We start from the raw sequence: 17,164 nt of genomic DNA, 5'->3' as shown, positions 1-17,164 counted from the left end.
TTCTTGACTGAGGAATATTCTTCCTTTCACTCCTTATAACACATTCTGTGTTCCACAGTGTGTCAGGGCCAGAGGGAGGCTGTGGAGACACAATTTTGTCTGAGTGTCTAAGGCCGGTGCAAGCCCAGTCCTGGGTTGGGGGGCTGTGCGAGCACCCCACCCGCGGACTTCTGTCTTCCCTGCCCTGCCTAGCTTGTCAGTGTGCACAGGCCGTGTGGGTTCCTGTCAAGCCACCTTGCCCAGGCCCTCTTCTGGGAACTTTCATAGGCTGCCTACAAGGACATGACGAGGAAATTTGGAGCCAAAATTGAGGTTACACAAGAGAGGAAAAATAGAGGTACCAGCCTCGAGACCCTGTTAGTTTTGTCCCTGACGGTGTGGGAAGAACAGAGCCGACGGGCACTCATAATACCAGGCAGTCGTCCCACAGACCACACTGTAGTTAGGACAGACTCAGAACACACTTTAAAGCAAAACGCTACTGTTTCCTTACCTGCCAGGCCTCGGCCCAAAGGGAGCCAGTGGGCTTGACCCTGGGAGTGAAACCTGAGTGCAGACCCCAGTCCCACGAAGAAAGCAGCCCCTCTCCCTGTCCCAGCTGGCAAGGAGTGGAGTCCAGTAGCCAGAGGTCCAAAGGTACGAAATCTGGGACTACGTGGATTTTCTTGTCATCTTCTCTAATTTTAGTTTTTTTTTGGTGGGGGGGGGGGGTTGCTATCTGAACCTGTTTTAAGCTTTAGCACGCAAGTTGGGTTTCTATTAGTAGAAGCCAGTTGCACTGTTCACAAAATAATTGATGAGTCAAAAGGGGTTCTACTGCAAAAATAAAAGCCATGAAGTTTTTTTTTTTAATCACTGTGATTTGCATCACTCGCTTGCTAGCAAGCCATCTGATTTACTATGACGTCTTCACAGCTCCGAATTTAGAATATTTATTTGGGAACTTTGCTTCAGTCTCTTAACAGCTACCTCCTGACAAGGCACAGAGAAGTGGATGCTGTCTGTTTTGGGTCTGCTCACGCAACAGTCATTTCTGAGATCCATACAAAGGAAAAACATAGCAATAAGACACAAAACCCTTAATTACTCTAATGTATGTACGAAGCTCTCTCCTCATAGCACCTCCCTCCCTGTCTCCCTCCTCCCCAACCTTTGTTAACTCCTCCGGGCATGATCCACTAGTTGAAGCCTCCAGCCCATCACCGCTCGCTTAAACGGCTGCAGGAAATTTGTTTTACAAGGCTGGTTTTAACTGAACTACCTGCTGTGCGGCACATTGCTACTGTTTGTGAAATGAATGATGGGAGAGGCAAGTCTGTGATTTCATTTGTTCAGACGGATGACTCACATGTTGCACACGGTATCATTTGCTTGTCACTTAATGACTGACCAGCCTGCCTGAATCATTAGTGCTGCGGCGCAGTGAAAGGGAGCCCTCGGCATAATAAGGAGCTGCAGGAAGTGGGGTGCTGCTTTACCTCAAAGAAATGGTGTGCAGAAATCCAGCACAGCTGCAGGTGTTCCGATGACAATGTGGGAAGCAGTTAGCTTCCAATTTAGCAGAAAATTAAGAGGGAAAAAACTGTTATTTGTGAGAGAAGATACTCACGGCAGGCAATCATCCTCGCTCTGTATCCACAAGAGGAGCTTTCAGCTGTCTTTGTCGTGACTTAAAACAATTGGTGTCTTGGGCTGCGTTCAACACCAGATTGGTGCTTATTATCTGCAGTTTGTTCTTTCTTGGGATATTTTGTGTTTTTTCCCCCCTCTATTTTATGGTTAATTTGCTTGCTTGAATGTAACGCCATTTAAGCTGAAAAATCTGGATTGTGGCTGGTCATTGTGCCAGGGCTCTGAGCTGTATGATACAAGATAATTGGCAATTTTCAAATTCATAATCCATTTTGTTTCACTCGTTTCCCCCCTCCCCCTTTGTCCCTTCTGCGAGCTCCTCTACCCTGTTCTTTGGCATCATCTTTGAAACTGGTAACAGAGGGAAGGTGAGGGAATGTAAATTCTTCCACTCAAAACCTCAGACGTCTGAGACTCACCTTTGGGGAAATTAAAGAGCTAAACTACGTGATGCAAACCTACCACCTCTGGGAAAGCAGTCTCAAAACCAGGCAGATACTTTCCCATGCAAAGATGGAATTCCATTTGGAACCAAAGCTCCAAGTTCTGCTGGTAGGATAATAAAAAGATTTTGTTTTCACTTGAGGGTTTGCTGTTCGAGGCAGACAAGAAAACCCAACATTCTATAAACCAACTGTCAGTTGCCCGTTTGGTTGTGGTCCAATGGCTAGATCTAACATAGCACGTTCTAGTCCTGTTATCCCTTGCTATGTCAGTCAAGGTGATAATAGGCAAAGATGCCTAAATCTCTTTACTGGTTAGATAGCTCTAACATAGAATATCATATGCATGTTACCCCTTGCTCTGTCAGGCACAGGGATGATAGATAAAGATGCCCAAATCTGTGTCCGCTGATATCCTTCTCTATTTTAAACAAGTCTAGCCCAGGGGATTCGATCCTAATAGTGTAATCTCTTCTTGTTTCATTTTTTGCCATTTTCCTAACAGAACAATATCATCAGAGTTGACTCATTTTAGTCAAGTTATTCCAGAGCAACAAAGTTTCCCCGAGGAGATGTCTTCAGAGATGAGGTAGCATGCTCTGGTTACTCTATCCTACCCTAAACTCAGGCCAGTGGGAGTACTCTGAGGACCTCTCCACGGAATTTGTTAAGGGCGGTAACAGCAGTATATTAAAGAGACAAGGGGACTGTGAACAGCAGTCTTGCTGCTCCAGCTAAATAGAACACACAGAGAGTCTCTCTCATTAAGAGGAGACACTTTTTTTTTTTTTTTTTTTTTGCGGTACGCGGGTCTCTCACTGCTGTGGCCTCTCCCGTTGTGGAGCACAGGCTCCGGACGTGCAAGTTCAGCGGCCATGGCTCACGGGCCTAGCTGCTACGCGGCATGTGGGATCTTCCTGGACTGGGGCACGAACCCATGTCCCCTGCATCGGCAGGAAGAGGAGACATTTTTTGATGATACATATTTTTTAATTCTTTGCAATGGCCAGACCTTCTTTCCTTGAAAGCAGGAGAGGAACACCCTTGCCACTTTCCTTCTACTTATTGATTACAAGGCATTTATTTTCCTATTCTGTCATTCTGATATTTCTATGGACATGCTTGCTAACGCCAGTTTAAACTGTAAGACATTATGCTTCCCCATTTCGTAATGATTTTCCACTTGAATTGTAACGTTATTTTTTAGGTACATTTGTATAAACTCAAAGAAGGACAACGCAAAAGAAAAAAATAGAGAGCACGGACGTGGTGACCAATCATAGACCAAACAAGCAACAAATTAATAGCCAGAGGAGAAAAACAACGGGAGAGAGGGGATAAAAAGGCTTTCCACCCTCAGATGCTATTTGGTGTTTATCTTCCATTACACTGTCTTTCTACTTTTGCCTTCCTCCCCAACTCAGATACTCACATTCCCTTTTACCATAGCCGCGTTGAGTTTTTGAAATGCTGGCAGGCCTAAATTTCTCATCTGTGCCCTGGTTTCTGCAGTAGAACGTGGATATCCAAGCACCCCCCATCCCATGTGTGGATTTTCATTTTCCTACTTCCTCACGTGGACATTCTGCTGTCACCAGCTGGCCTGAGAAAATGCCCAGCCACGCTCTATTCTGGCGTCCACTAATAGTCACTCAGTCTTCTGTTCTGCCCATTAGGTGCATAATATTTTCATTTTCTCTATATTCACTTCCAATACCCCTGTCAGCTTGCAGCATCTACTTCATTAAGCTTCTCTGGTTGAACAGCAATCAGCAATGAAGGATCCCTTGTGAGGCCGAGGGGGAATTGATCTTGTTTTCTCCCAACACTTGCGGACCTGCCAGGGCAGGGGGATTTACCGCCCGTCACCCAGATTGCTTGGAGGACGCTCTGTGTCCCCATTTGTCACGCAGCTTCCGTTGCTCACCAGGCGAACGGGCTTGTAAACTTATTTCAGAAAATGTGAAGGGATTATCCTCGCTCATAAAATGCAAAATTTGCTTAACTGCCTTAGAAGATTTAAGGCTGCTGCGCTTGTTTTTCAAGAGAGGCTGATTTGAATTACAAAGTAAGATCACCGTGGTGTGGGAGAGAGGGTGGTGCTGGCCACAGACAGGTCATCCTCTCCTTAGGGAGAAAGCCGGACAACAAGCAGCTCCACCAATGGCACAGAAAGGAAGCTAGCATGTTGCCTTGTGTGTGATTCCACACTGCAGAACAAGGCAGTGGATAAAGGCACCTATTTCTTTTTAATTTAAGGATTCTTGATCCAATCTGCCTAATTTTCCTAAAGGGCAAAGAAACTTCAGTGCAAACAGAGCATTTGAAAAGAATTACACTCCAGTCGCTGTTTCACTTTTATTAAGCTCCTAAGGAATTATAGATTCTAAGTGGAAGACACAAAGGCCCGGACCAAGGATAGTGTGTCCATATTCAGTAAGTCCAGTAACAACTTCCTAAATATGCATGTGAAAGCTTTCTTGCCTTTCATCATTTGCTAAATCCCACACTTAACCTATTTGTATACTCAACCAAGACATACACCAACTCCTACAAACTAAGTTGGATGTGACATTTATAATGGACTCCAGACAGAATTATATTCTTGTAAAACCATCAATCAGCCAAAAAAAGAAAGCCTGGTTCCCTTATTATATGTAGTTTCTTCAGAGAACACCCCTTTGCCCTAGCAATAAAACAAAAATAGTCATGGGATAGGGCAGATCTTTCTCCTGATAATCCTTTCTTCAGGACAAATTTAGAAAGGTTGACTCACTTATCCATCTCTCCCTGAAGATTCCTTGGCAACAGTGACTATGTCTTATTTGGAATCTGTATCCCAAGCACCTATGTTGGTGATTGATACATTGTAGGTGCTCAGTACCTGGCTGTCTGAATAAATGGATGAGGGGTGTGGTTTGGGGGTCATTTATTTCTTCTTCATTCTCAACGGTAATTTCAACTCAGTTCACTCAAGGTAATTAGTAAAATCATAAATTTATAAAACGATAGGATAGATCTTCCAGTGGGGAGAAAACTTTTGTTGAGGGAGTATGAAAATGTGAAGTTAAAGATTTATACAAGGGGATACGGAAGAGAATTTTCAGGTGTAGCCTCATGGATGAAATAAATGATAGATATAGAGATGGAAGAAGGAAACGGAGGTGTTATGCAGTCAGTTGAGCTAAATGTCCATCATCTTCAGAGGTGACAGGAAGCAAACTGATTTTAGCAGCTGAAAGTGAGGCATTTCAGGACTGGGCATCAAACTTGTGAGTCAGGAATCCAGAGCCTCCTCTAAGCCCCATCTTGACTGTATTTGACCATTGATTTTTTTCTTTAGCTTCCATATTATGGGACTCAGTTTTTGTCCCATCCCCTTCACTGGTTTCATTTTTTAAAATTCAATCGCCTTTTAAAAAAATTTTTTTAGTTGATTTACAATGTTGTGTTAGTTTCAGGTGCACAGCAAAGTAAGCAGTTATACATTTACATATATTCATTCTTTTTCAGATTCTTTTCCCATATGGGTTATCACAGAGTATTGAGTAGAGTTCCCTGTGCTATACAGTAGGTCCTCGTTGGTTATTTATCATATATATAGTAGTATGTGTATGTTAAGTCCAAACTCCTGATTTATCCCCCCACCCCAACTACATTTCCCCTTTGGTCACCATAAGTTTGTTTTCAGTGTCTGTAAGTCTGTCTCTGGTTTGTAAATAAGTTCTCTTGTGTCATTTTAAAAAAATTAGATTCCACATATGAATGATACGATATTTGTCTTTCTCTGTCTGACTTCACTTAGTATAATCTCTGTGTCCATCCATGTTGCTGCATGTGGCATTATTTCTTTCCTTTTTACGGCTGAGTAAGATTGCAATGTATATACGCACCACATCTTCTTTATCCATACCTCTGTCAATGGACATTTAGGTTGCTTCCATGTCTTGGCTATTGTGAATAGTGTTGCAGTGAACATTGGGGTGCATGTATCTTTTCGAATCATGGTTTTCTCTGGATATATGCCCAGGAGTGGGATTACTGGATCATGTGGTAGTTCTATTTTTAGTTTTTTAATGAACCTCCGTACTGTTCTCCTCTTCATTCTCCTTTGAGTGGCACTCTCCTGACTATCAAATCAGCCCCGCCTCTCATTTGGAGATCTGGTGTTCTATACCCAGGCTCCCTTTGAGTTGTGCAGTTCTATGCTTTCCCGTTACTGTCACTGGTGCTGCCCTCATCCCCGTGCCCTACATTTGCAATTATGAAATTACCTGGAGTCTTCTCACTCCTTTTTCCCCATCAACTGATCAGTCCCACCAAGTGATGTTGTCAGGTCACTGTAAAAGTCTTTTCCATTCTTCTCCATTCTTACTGTCACAACCCCGATCTAGACATTGATAGCTTTATACCTAACTTACTGTTTTCGCCGATGCTCTATTCTCATCACCAACACTGCTCCCCACAAACATGTACACACACCTTCACCTTCTCATGCATGCGACTTGTAGTTGTCAGGTTAATAGTGGAAAAACGCCATTTCCAATAAGCTTATCTCCTTCTTAACAGCCAAAAAGTTTCCCAGTTGGGAGTACAGCATAGATTTTATTAACTATTATCCCTCAATATAAATTTAAATTTGACAATTGTTTTGTACCTTAATACCAAGAGTTTTACTCTCTATAGTTTGGAATGCAACTAAGAGAACTACCTATTTGTTCAAAAAATCACTTCTCTCCTTAGAATTCAAGGATCTCCAAACTCCAATTACTTTCATCTGAAAGATGCTTTTGTCCACACAATTCTTTCTGCATCCCTTCAAAGATAAAACTTTTCTTTTATCCATGTAGATGGTTTTCAGTGGAAAGAAGAAGAGCATAGATATACTCAGAGGATACAGAAGTTACCTAAAAATTGGTCTGTGTTCCTTTTTACTTAGGACAAGCTTAAGTAAACTGGTTTTACTGACATCTATCTAGTTCATTCTTTCCAAATTCTGCCAAGTTCTGGAGAATCGTGCTTCATAGAAACTTAACTTACTGAAAACTTGTTTTATGTAGACTACCTAAGATTGTACTTAAGATTATATTTTCAGTGCTCTCACTAATAGGTTGAGATATCCAAGGTCATTGAATATTTTTTATAAAAGGACAATGGATATTTCTCATTCTGATTATTTTATAACACATTTGAAGAGAGGACTTTTTTAACTATGATTTTTGTCATAGTTTTCCATGGGATGGCGGGGTACTAGGGAAGAAGTAGAGGGTCCTTTTGCTCAGCTGAGGTCTTGGATGGTTTTGTAACTATACAAAGTCAAGTTGGGAGTTGTGTTTGAGAGTAGGGACAGAAGTGCTAAACAGGTGTGCTTAATAACGAGAAAAGACTTTGGAGCTCCAGAAGGCCAGTCTGAGAGGAAGGGGATGAGGAAGCAAGTGGGCAGGGGAGAGATAAGTTAGACTGAGGTGTGGAGTGTTGTATGGAATGGATCAGTCAATGAGAAATCCCTAGTGTCAAATGAAAGGTGAATGGAAGGACTTTCAACAACAGGAATGATGGAACACCCTAAAAGCCCATCAAAGGGATCAATATATTTGGGTATATTCATATAATGGAAGGCTCTATAGCAGAAAAAGTAAATGAATTAGAGCTATACAAATTAACATGAATCATGTAAGCTTGATATAGAGTGAAGCCTTTTCAAAAGCAGCTGTCATATGATGCAATTTAGACAAAAATTTAACACATGCAAACAGTATGTCCTAAAGGTATTGATAAAGGCCTGGGAATAATAAATACCAAATTCAAGATAGTGGTTATCTCTGGAAGAAGGGAGTTGGGAATATAAATGAGGGATACACAGGGAACTTCAACTCTATTGGTTAGCATAATTTCTTGAGCTGGGAAGTGGATACGTGGTGTTAATTTGATTTTTAACCTTTTTGGTATCTCATAAATACTTTATAATGTATTTTTTAGTATAAATTTTATTTCTTCAAATTTTAACTTAGAGAAAAATTGCAAAGAAACTAGAGAGTTCCCATATACCCACATGTACCTAGTTTCTTCTATTTAGCATCTTACATTAGTGTGGCGCATTTGTTACAATTGATGAACTGGTATTGATACAGTATTATGAATTAAAGTCTATACTTGATTCAGATTTCCTTAGGTTTTACCTAATGTACTTTTTCCGTACCAGGATCCCATCCAGGATACCATATTACAGTTAGTCATCGTACTTCCTTAGGCTCCTCTTGACTATGATTGTTTCTCAAACTTTCCTTGTTTTTGATGACTTTGAGACTTTTGAGAGTATTGGTCAGGTATTTTGTAAAACGTCCCTCTATTAAAATTTGTCTGATGTTTGTCTCATGATTAGACTAGGATTACGTGTTTTGGGGAGGAAGAGGCAAAGTGCCATTTATATCACACCATATAAATGGTACATGACTTCTCACTATTAATGTTGACCTTGATCACCTGTCAGGGATAGTGTTTGTCACATTCTCCACTGTAAGGTTACTCATTCTTCCTTTTTTTATATTTTACTCTTTGGAAGGAAGAGTATACAGCCCCCACTTAAGAAGTAGTGTGTTACCATTTACTTATTTCTTCAAAAATTTATTTATATCAGTATGCACTCACAGATATTTATTCTATATTTTGGGTTATAATCCAATGTTACTTTATTTATTTTGTTACTAAAATTTTTCCACCTTTGGCATTGGAGATACTTTCAGTTGGCTCCTACGGTTGTGTCGTGTTGTGTTATTTGTTTTAAAAAACATGTCCTTACCTTGTGGTACTACAGGATGCTCCAGACTCACCTTGTATATTTCCTGTCCTGGTCCTAGAATCAGTCATTTCTCCAAGGAGCCTTGGTTACTTTTATTGATTAATGGTATTAGAAACCAAGGTCTAGGTGCTGGGTGTGCTCAGTGCTACTGAGGTGTTGTTGCTTCTAGGCCCTCTCAACAGACAGAGCAAGATACAATATACCAGGCATAGACATATATCTATAAATATTTTCTATGTATAGTCATCTGTATCTATATTAAGCTAAACATGAGTTCATACTGATGTCTCCAACTCTAATTCATTATCATATGGGTCATCCTCTTCTCTTCCTCTTGCTTATCTGTAAATTCCCACTCCAACAGTGAGAAACTTGGCTCCCACCATAATTCATTGTTAAGCCAGTCTAGAAATTAGAAGAAGAAAAAAACTGTATGCATATGAAGAATGGGTATTAATATATAATACAAGCCAATATATATGTAAACAACCCAATAGTTGTTCTGCTACAGAAAGTTAATTCTGCTCATCCTCAGCCTACACAGAGAAATAAAAAACACAGTAAGTGAACTGTCATAAGACTGTAAATAGCCCAGAAGCAGAATATATGTACATGCTACTTTAATATACGAACTACATGCAATTTTAATACAAGATAACTGAACTCCTATTTACAAAAGAATAAATTCATAAAACCTAGTAAACCTAAACACTTACAAACCAATTTTACAAATACTCAATTAAATTAAAATTAAAACAGTAATATTCTTTTGCCCTAAACAATTAAGCTATATATACACACAAGGTATAGCAGAAAATTAGCAATAACCTAAAAGTTCATCAAAGGGAACTGGATAAATAAATTACAATACATCCAATGACTAGTATGCACGGAGGCAGTTCTGTATGATTATATGTGATCTCAGAGATTCAGTGTTTAGTGAGAAAAGCAAATTGTGGTATGATATTTTCTTCTTTTTTTAAAAAAAGATAACATTTACATAATTTCTATACTCATAGGCTAGTTCTTAAGGATATACAAAAAACTAGTACGAGTAGTTACCTCTGGGGAGGGCAACCGGTAGCCAGAAGGTCAGGGATGGGAGGAAGAACTTTGACTCTTTTGTCTTTTGCATATTGTTAAATATATTGCTAAAGCTATGCATTGTCTTTGAAAATAAAATGTTTTAGTTTTAAGTAAAAGAATCAAGACTATCTAGTAAATAATTTTAAGTGGTTTGCTGTGTGGCAGTCCTGTAAAAATCTCTCCGCCAAATCCCTCCCCCAAATCTCTCCCAGACGTTCAAATTAAGGCTTCACTCAAGGGTCTTCTGGGAGTGGGATTTTTTGGTTGTTTATTTGGCAATCAAGGAAAGCCGTTGAATTTCACATGTAGGCTTAAACAATTAAGAAAGGGGAAGCAGTTTTAAGAGAGTAAAAACATTCTCAGAATCAACTAAAGCCACAGACGAAGCTCAAAGAGCTGGGGGTAGCCATAAAAGTGAAAGTCCCTCAGAATTAGATATCTTGGGGAGGGCATCAGAATTCACGCAAGACATAGAAATAGATGGAAGGGTGGCTGAGCTCATTTTGCCTAGAAGGGTGAGTGACACCATCTGGCGGGGGGTTGTGGGGAGAAGGTATGTCCATTTCTATGTGAAAACTGTTCACACCCTCATTGACAGTTTCTCAAGGAAAACTGACCATAGAAAAATAACCAGCAGGAACTATTATCAGTCTTATGGATAATAAAACAATAGATTAAGCTGGGTTCAAAAGTTTTTCTTAAAATTCCAGGCAATGTTTGAGACTGACTAACTCATTGGAATTCTTCAGTACTTTTTTTTTAGCACATGAGAAAATTCCTTATGTGTATGGATGCATGGATCCTATTAGTGTACAAATCTGACAGAAGCCTCACAAAATCTTATAAATCCATTAGGAACCCAACTAAAATATTTACATGTGTGGTAATTAAAAAAAAAAAACTGGCTCTAAATGCAAACCAACAATTTAGCATGAATAGGCTCTTGGGAGCTCATGGAAGAACTTCAATGCACTACCCGTAATATTTACTAATTTTTGATAGGTTACTAATGGTCCATAGTAAAGGCCAATAATAGAAGCTAGAAAAAGATAATTGATTGCTCATGGGGCCAATTACTTTTAAAATTTGGGATGTCAAGAAAACTTCCAAACAACTAACACTTTGCAGTGAGATGTACAGCACACAAAATACTAAATGGTCGTATGCCTTTGGCATTTCCAAAGAATATCCACCAAGAATAAAGGAGACATATAACCTTTCCACCAGTCTTCTTTGCTCTTCTGTGGAACTACTAATAGTTGTGTAACGGGCATAACATTATAGTTCCATACAGTCATCATGTTTGGTCAGGTCATGAAGGTATTAGTCTGTTAACAGATGGTGTTAGATTACCACTGCTCTCAGACTAATAAAAAACAATGCTCTGTTGTGTGTAAGATTTTGAAACTGTCAGAAGCTCGTATGTTGGTGACCACTGCAGAGAAAAGCCAAAAGAAATCCGTGGATCCATTATAAGAAATCATAACGTGTTGGAGAACATGGGGCTTAGTTTGAGGCAGAAAAAAATAACTGAACTGCAAATGAACTTCCTTTTATGTCTGAACTGATTAACAGTGAGTATAATTTGTGAATTATTACTATTTCCTACTCCAGGCAGGTTTTATGATTTTCCACAATTATCTGAAATGTATTTTACAAACTTTTGACAGCAATAAAAATATAAAGGTCTACAATTTAGGTGGGTAAAGACAAGCTCTGTAGTAAAACAATTTGACAAGTTTCACCACCGACACAGAGAAAGGATTTACAGTACAGTAACTGAAAAAAAGTGATTTTTAGATCCATGGAGACTGCTTCATAGTTTCCCTTTAATTAGAAGTTGAATCCCTTCTTAAGGGGAGATTCATATTTCTGATATCATATTATATTTTCTAAAAGAGGGGATTTATATTATTTTTAACACACTATCAAATTTACTCTAAAAAACAATTTTTCTATCCACTGGCTGCAAATCTCAGATTATAAAATCAATGACAACAATTCAGAATTTGTAGCAATGCACTTAGTTAATGACCTCCTTTGCTACTGCTAGTTATGAAAATTTGTGATTTTGGAAATCACTGAGAGTAAATATGTCCCTTTAAATCTCTAATTTGGTCAGCTTTTATACAAAATTATTTTATTGAATCAGAAAGCCCTATTACATCGAACAATTCTCCAAACATCATTAGTTAGAAAGATAGTTATATAGCTTTAAATTTTATTTATATTTTTATTTTATTTATTTATTTTTTGGCTGTGTTGGGTCTTCGTTGCTGCGCGCGGGCTTTCTCTAGTTGGGGCGAGCAGGGGCTACTTTTCGTTGTGGTGTGCGGGCTTCTCATTGCGGTGGATTCTCTTGTTGCAGAGCACAGGTTCTAGGCGAGTGGGCTTCAGTAGTTGTGGCATGCAGGCTCAGTGGTTGTGGCTTGTGGGCTCTAGACTGCAGGCTCAGTAGTTGTGGCGCACGGGCTTAGTTGCTCCGCGGCATGTGGGATCTTCCTGAACCAGGGATCGAACCCGTGTCCCCTGCATTAGCAGGCAGATTCTTATCCACTCTGCCACCAGGGAAGCCCTATTTGTCTTTTAAAGTACCATGTAATGTATGTATTGCTGCCTAACAACCAACCCCCAAATTATTTTACCAGGCCTATGTGAGCTCACTCATTCAGCTGCATTCAACTGGTGGGGCAGCTTGGAGCTGAGCTTAGCAGTGACAGAATGGAGGGCCATTATCTCCATATCTGATAGTCTCCTGGAGGTGTCACCTGGGATGCCTCAATTCTCCTTCACAGGGCCTCTCGTCCTCCAGTAGCTTGGACTGAACCACTTTAGAGAAGGGCTCCAAAAGGGTGAAGGCAGAAACCTACACTCCTGATCTTGGACAACATCACTTCTACCACTTTCTATTGGTGCAATGAAGTCCCAAGGCAGTCCAGATTCAAGAGATGGAGAAATAGACTGCATCTCTCTTGACTGGAATAGCTACAAAGTATTCTGGCAGTGTTTCCCAGGCTACCACAGCCATATAGTCAGAGATGCCAAAATTCAGTCCCCACTGCAGATTATGGAGATTATGCAAAGGACACCTCAAGACGCTTTACTACCATCTTCTAGTAAATTGTAATAACTGCACAGATCTATCAGGAAGGATGCCAATAGGAATGATGTCTTCTGGAGCCATGCAGAGCACATATACACAATTGAAAATGGTTTTCCTGCCCAATTTCATATTGATGGGCGTTGCAGTGATGGTAATGAGGGCTAGAATATCCGTAGACAGTTGAAGAGGATAATATAATAACAAGGGTTTGGACACCAGAAATCTTATTCTCAAATATTGATGATGATAATAAATTGTAATGATCAAGAGCTCAGACCACAGAGTCAGACTGTCTGAAATGAAATTCTGGCTCTGTTGTTTATGAATTGTGTGATCTTAGGCAAAGTACTTCATGTATCAGTTTCCTCATCTATAAAATGCGGGTAATAATGATACCCCACAACTACTTGTGGAAAGAATTGATTGACGTAAAGCACTTAGAAAGTGGCTGGCATCTAGGAAGTGCTGCATAAATATTTGCTGTTTTCATCACCATCACTGTCATCATCGTTGGTAGAAAAAGGACTCCAGCTAACTGGGTACACTCTTGAAAAAGGGAGAGAGATTTCTTTTAAAACCAAAATAATCATTCTACAGTACATCAGATCCCATCTTCATATCCAAGCTAAATGTTTGGGACAAAGAAAAAAAAGTTTTGAGTATTTCTGAGATAGAAAAAATTTTAACCAGGAATATATCTAGAAATCTTCAAAATCTGAAGAACTAGTGTGTTTCATCAAATAATTAGGAATGGCACAATGCTAAAAATAATACATAGACCTAAAAGGTGAAAAGCAGGAACTGTCCAAGACTTTGGTTTGGATATTTTATTCAAATATCTGAAGTTTTAAGAAGTCTCTGAGTAATCTCTTAGCAATTGAGGTATTCCTAGTGAACATCAGTGAGTTTCCATATGTATTTACATGTTACGTAGTAGTAATCTTCTCAGTCCCGTCCCCTCAAAGTTCTGTTCCCTGAACGTGGATCAGTGTGTGTTTGCTTACAATTGGTGAGAGTTCAGGAATCCATGTCTTTTTTTTTTTTAACATATATCTATTTTTTTAATGCCTCTGGATTTTCTTTTTTTTTTTTAATTTATGTTATTGAAGTATAGTTGATTTACAGCATTGTGTTAATTTCTGCTGTAGAGCACAGTGATTGAGTTATACAGATTATATAAATATGTATATATATATATATATAGGTGTGTGTACATTCTTTTTTATATTCTTTTCCATTAAGTTTATCACAGGATACTGAATATAGTTCTGTGTGCTATACGGTAGGAAATTGTTGTTTATCCATCCTATATGTAATAGTTTGCATCTGCTAACTCCCAGTGCTTTTCCTTCTTCTGCCTTTTAAGAAACATTAAAAACTTCAGTACTGTAAAATTAATTCCCCTTTAATTATGTTGCTCAGGTGTATATCACTTCACACTAAATAGAGTACCTTAGTGGGTAAGGCATAGAGTAATCTCTTTTTGTGACTTTTTCCCCATCTATCCATTCATTTATTCATTCATTCATTCATCTAACAAATTATTACTGAGTTCAACACGTTTCAGGCTTTATACTCAGGCAAGAGGTACAGAGGATAACAAAATACATTCTGTGTCTTTGAGAACATCAATCTAATAGAAAAGACAGGTAACAAAGCAATCATAACTAGATTCAATAAGCAGTTTAATAGCACTTTAAGGGGTACAGAAGAGAGGCTTGAAACTGGGGAGCACTCAGGTAACACATAGAACGAAATGACCCATGAGCTGAGTCATAATAGATGAGCAGAGTTAACCAGGGGACCTAGTGAGGAAGGGAGACAGATGAGGCAAAACGAGTGACGGTGTGAAATAGCCTGATGTGTCTGGGGATTGGTTTAGTATGTTCTGGAGTAAAGTACATGCATTTGTTTAGGCGTGTCATTGAAAATGTTGGCAGAGGTTGGATTGTGAATGCCAGGCTAAAGAGTTTCAAAATTATCCTGATGGCAATAGCCAGCCATCAAAGGGTTTCTTTAGGGGTTTGAGATCATCAGAAGCTCAGTTTGGAAAGGTCACCCTGGCAGATGTATGGAAGATAGAACTGAGACAATGGGAGCAGCACTGAATAAGTCTATGGGCCAGAGCAGGGGGCATAGGGAGGAGAAGACAAAATTAGAAGTGTAAAAAGCAAAATGGACATGGCTTAATGTCCAATTGAGTTTAGGGATGCAGAAGAGAGCCATCCGACTCTAGGATGACCCCTCCTAGCTGGCGGAGGTCCTGTCAAATAGGAGGAACAGCCTTGGGAGGGGATAAGACGTGCAGTTGGGAGCAGGTTGAGTCTGAAGAGTCTGCACCTTACCCACTGGAAGTGTGGGGTGCACAGATGGTCTAGGGCCCAAAGGAGAGGCGCCCATTTATTTATGGAGTTCTACTGTGTGTGACTGACCAGGAATCATTCTAATTCTCGTACATAACCATCTCAGCTATCACATGCCGGGAAGGGGCTTTTTTCCCCTTGCATACCATTTTCTTCTTTAAGCAAAGCTCTCCGGCAGGAGTTCTGTTAGTTGATCTCCCTTTAAACAACATACAAAATTAAGCAAAACTGTCTGTTTTCTCTTGTAAATAATGACCATTGACCCCACTGAACACTCCCAGGTACAGGCACACCTCGTTTTACTGTGCTTCACTTTATTGCACTTCACAGATACTGTGTTGTGAGTCTTTTGTTTTGTTTTTGGTTTTTTTTTACAAATTAAAATTTTGTGGCAACCCTGCGTCAAACAAGTTTGTGCCATTTTTCCAACAGCATTTGTTCACTTCGTGTCTCTGTGTCACATTTGGGTAATTCTCACAATATTTCCATCTTTTTGTTATTATTCTGTTTGTTATGGTGATCTGCGATCAGTGATCTTTGATGTCACTATGGCAAAAATATTATGACTTGCCAAAGGCTCAGATGATAGCATTTTTTAGCAATAGAGTATTTTTAAATTGAGGTATGTACCTTTTAAAAAAGACATACTGCTATTGAACACTTAATAGACAACAGTACAGTGTAAATGTAACTTCTATATGCACTGGGAAAACAAAAAATTCGTTGACTCCCTCTCTTGCAATATTCGCTTTATTGGGGTGGCCTGGGACTGAACCCATAATATCTCTGAGGTCTGCCTGCAGTTGGTTTCTTTTAAATGTAACCTCCTACATCCTCTCCCACCAGTTGAGTTGAATATCTACCAAGAGTTAGCTGTACTTGTTCCCAAAATTATATAGCCCAGTCATAGTTGCTATTATAATTATAGAGTTTAATTAAATATTACATAGAACAATGAAATATGAATGTGAGAATAAAGAAGGTTGTGGTTTCTATGAAAACCAAAGCTGAAACTTTGAGAAGACTTAATAAAAATACATTTTCTTTCAAAACTCTCAAATTAGTGATGAGACAAATATGATAGAGGATATAGAGTCTGGAGGTATTCAAGTATTCAGTCACTTCGCCTGTGTATTAATCCTTCATTCCGCTTTGAGGCAAGCAGGCTGGAAACTGCATGTAGGATCGTGTGTATGGTTAATGCAAGAAAGATATTGAGGAATTCTCATCAGAGGACCAATTTTCAAAGACAAGGTTTTGGCCCTCTGTCAAAAAGCTGAATTGGCAAGTTAATGTTCATTTATAATTTTACATGAAAAGTAAATTGTTTAAGCTATGACTATAGCTTAATGCGAAGCATTTTTAAACTTATAAAAAATGTTTCCCCACTTTAATTGACTTTTTGGATTAAGTAACCAATACAGGTCCTGATCCCTGTGAAGAGAGTTTCTAGTATATATGGCTTCTGCGTCAGATACCATCTACAGCTTGAGCTTCTAAAGAAACAAAGTGGCCCCAAAGAACCTAACGTCAAGTCCTCACAAAGCCTAGGATCCTCTGGTTGGCCTTTTATTATAAGTTTGGGCTCAGACAACTTTTTTCTACCCTCTACCCATTATTTCTCTTGAAAAATGGTAATTCTAAAGTAACTCAACTACGTTAAAAAAAAAAAAGTTTGATGTGCCAGAGGCAGTGAAAATTTTGCTTTAACAAAACAAAGCAACAAATTGTACAAGCT

This window comes from Globicephala melas, chromosome 9, assembly GCF_963455315.2.
Source record: "Globicephala melas chromosome 9, mGloMel1.2, whole genome shotgun sequence".
Lineage (NCBI taxonomy): Eukaryota > Metazoa > Chordata > Mammalia > Artiodactyla > Delphinidae > Globicephala > Globicephala melas.
The sequence above is the reverse complement of the archived record's forward strand: the minus strand, read 5'-3'. Positions refer to the sequence as shown.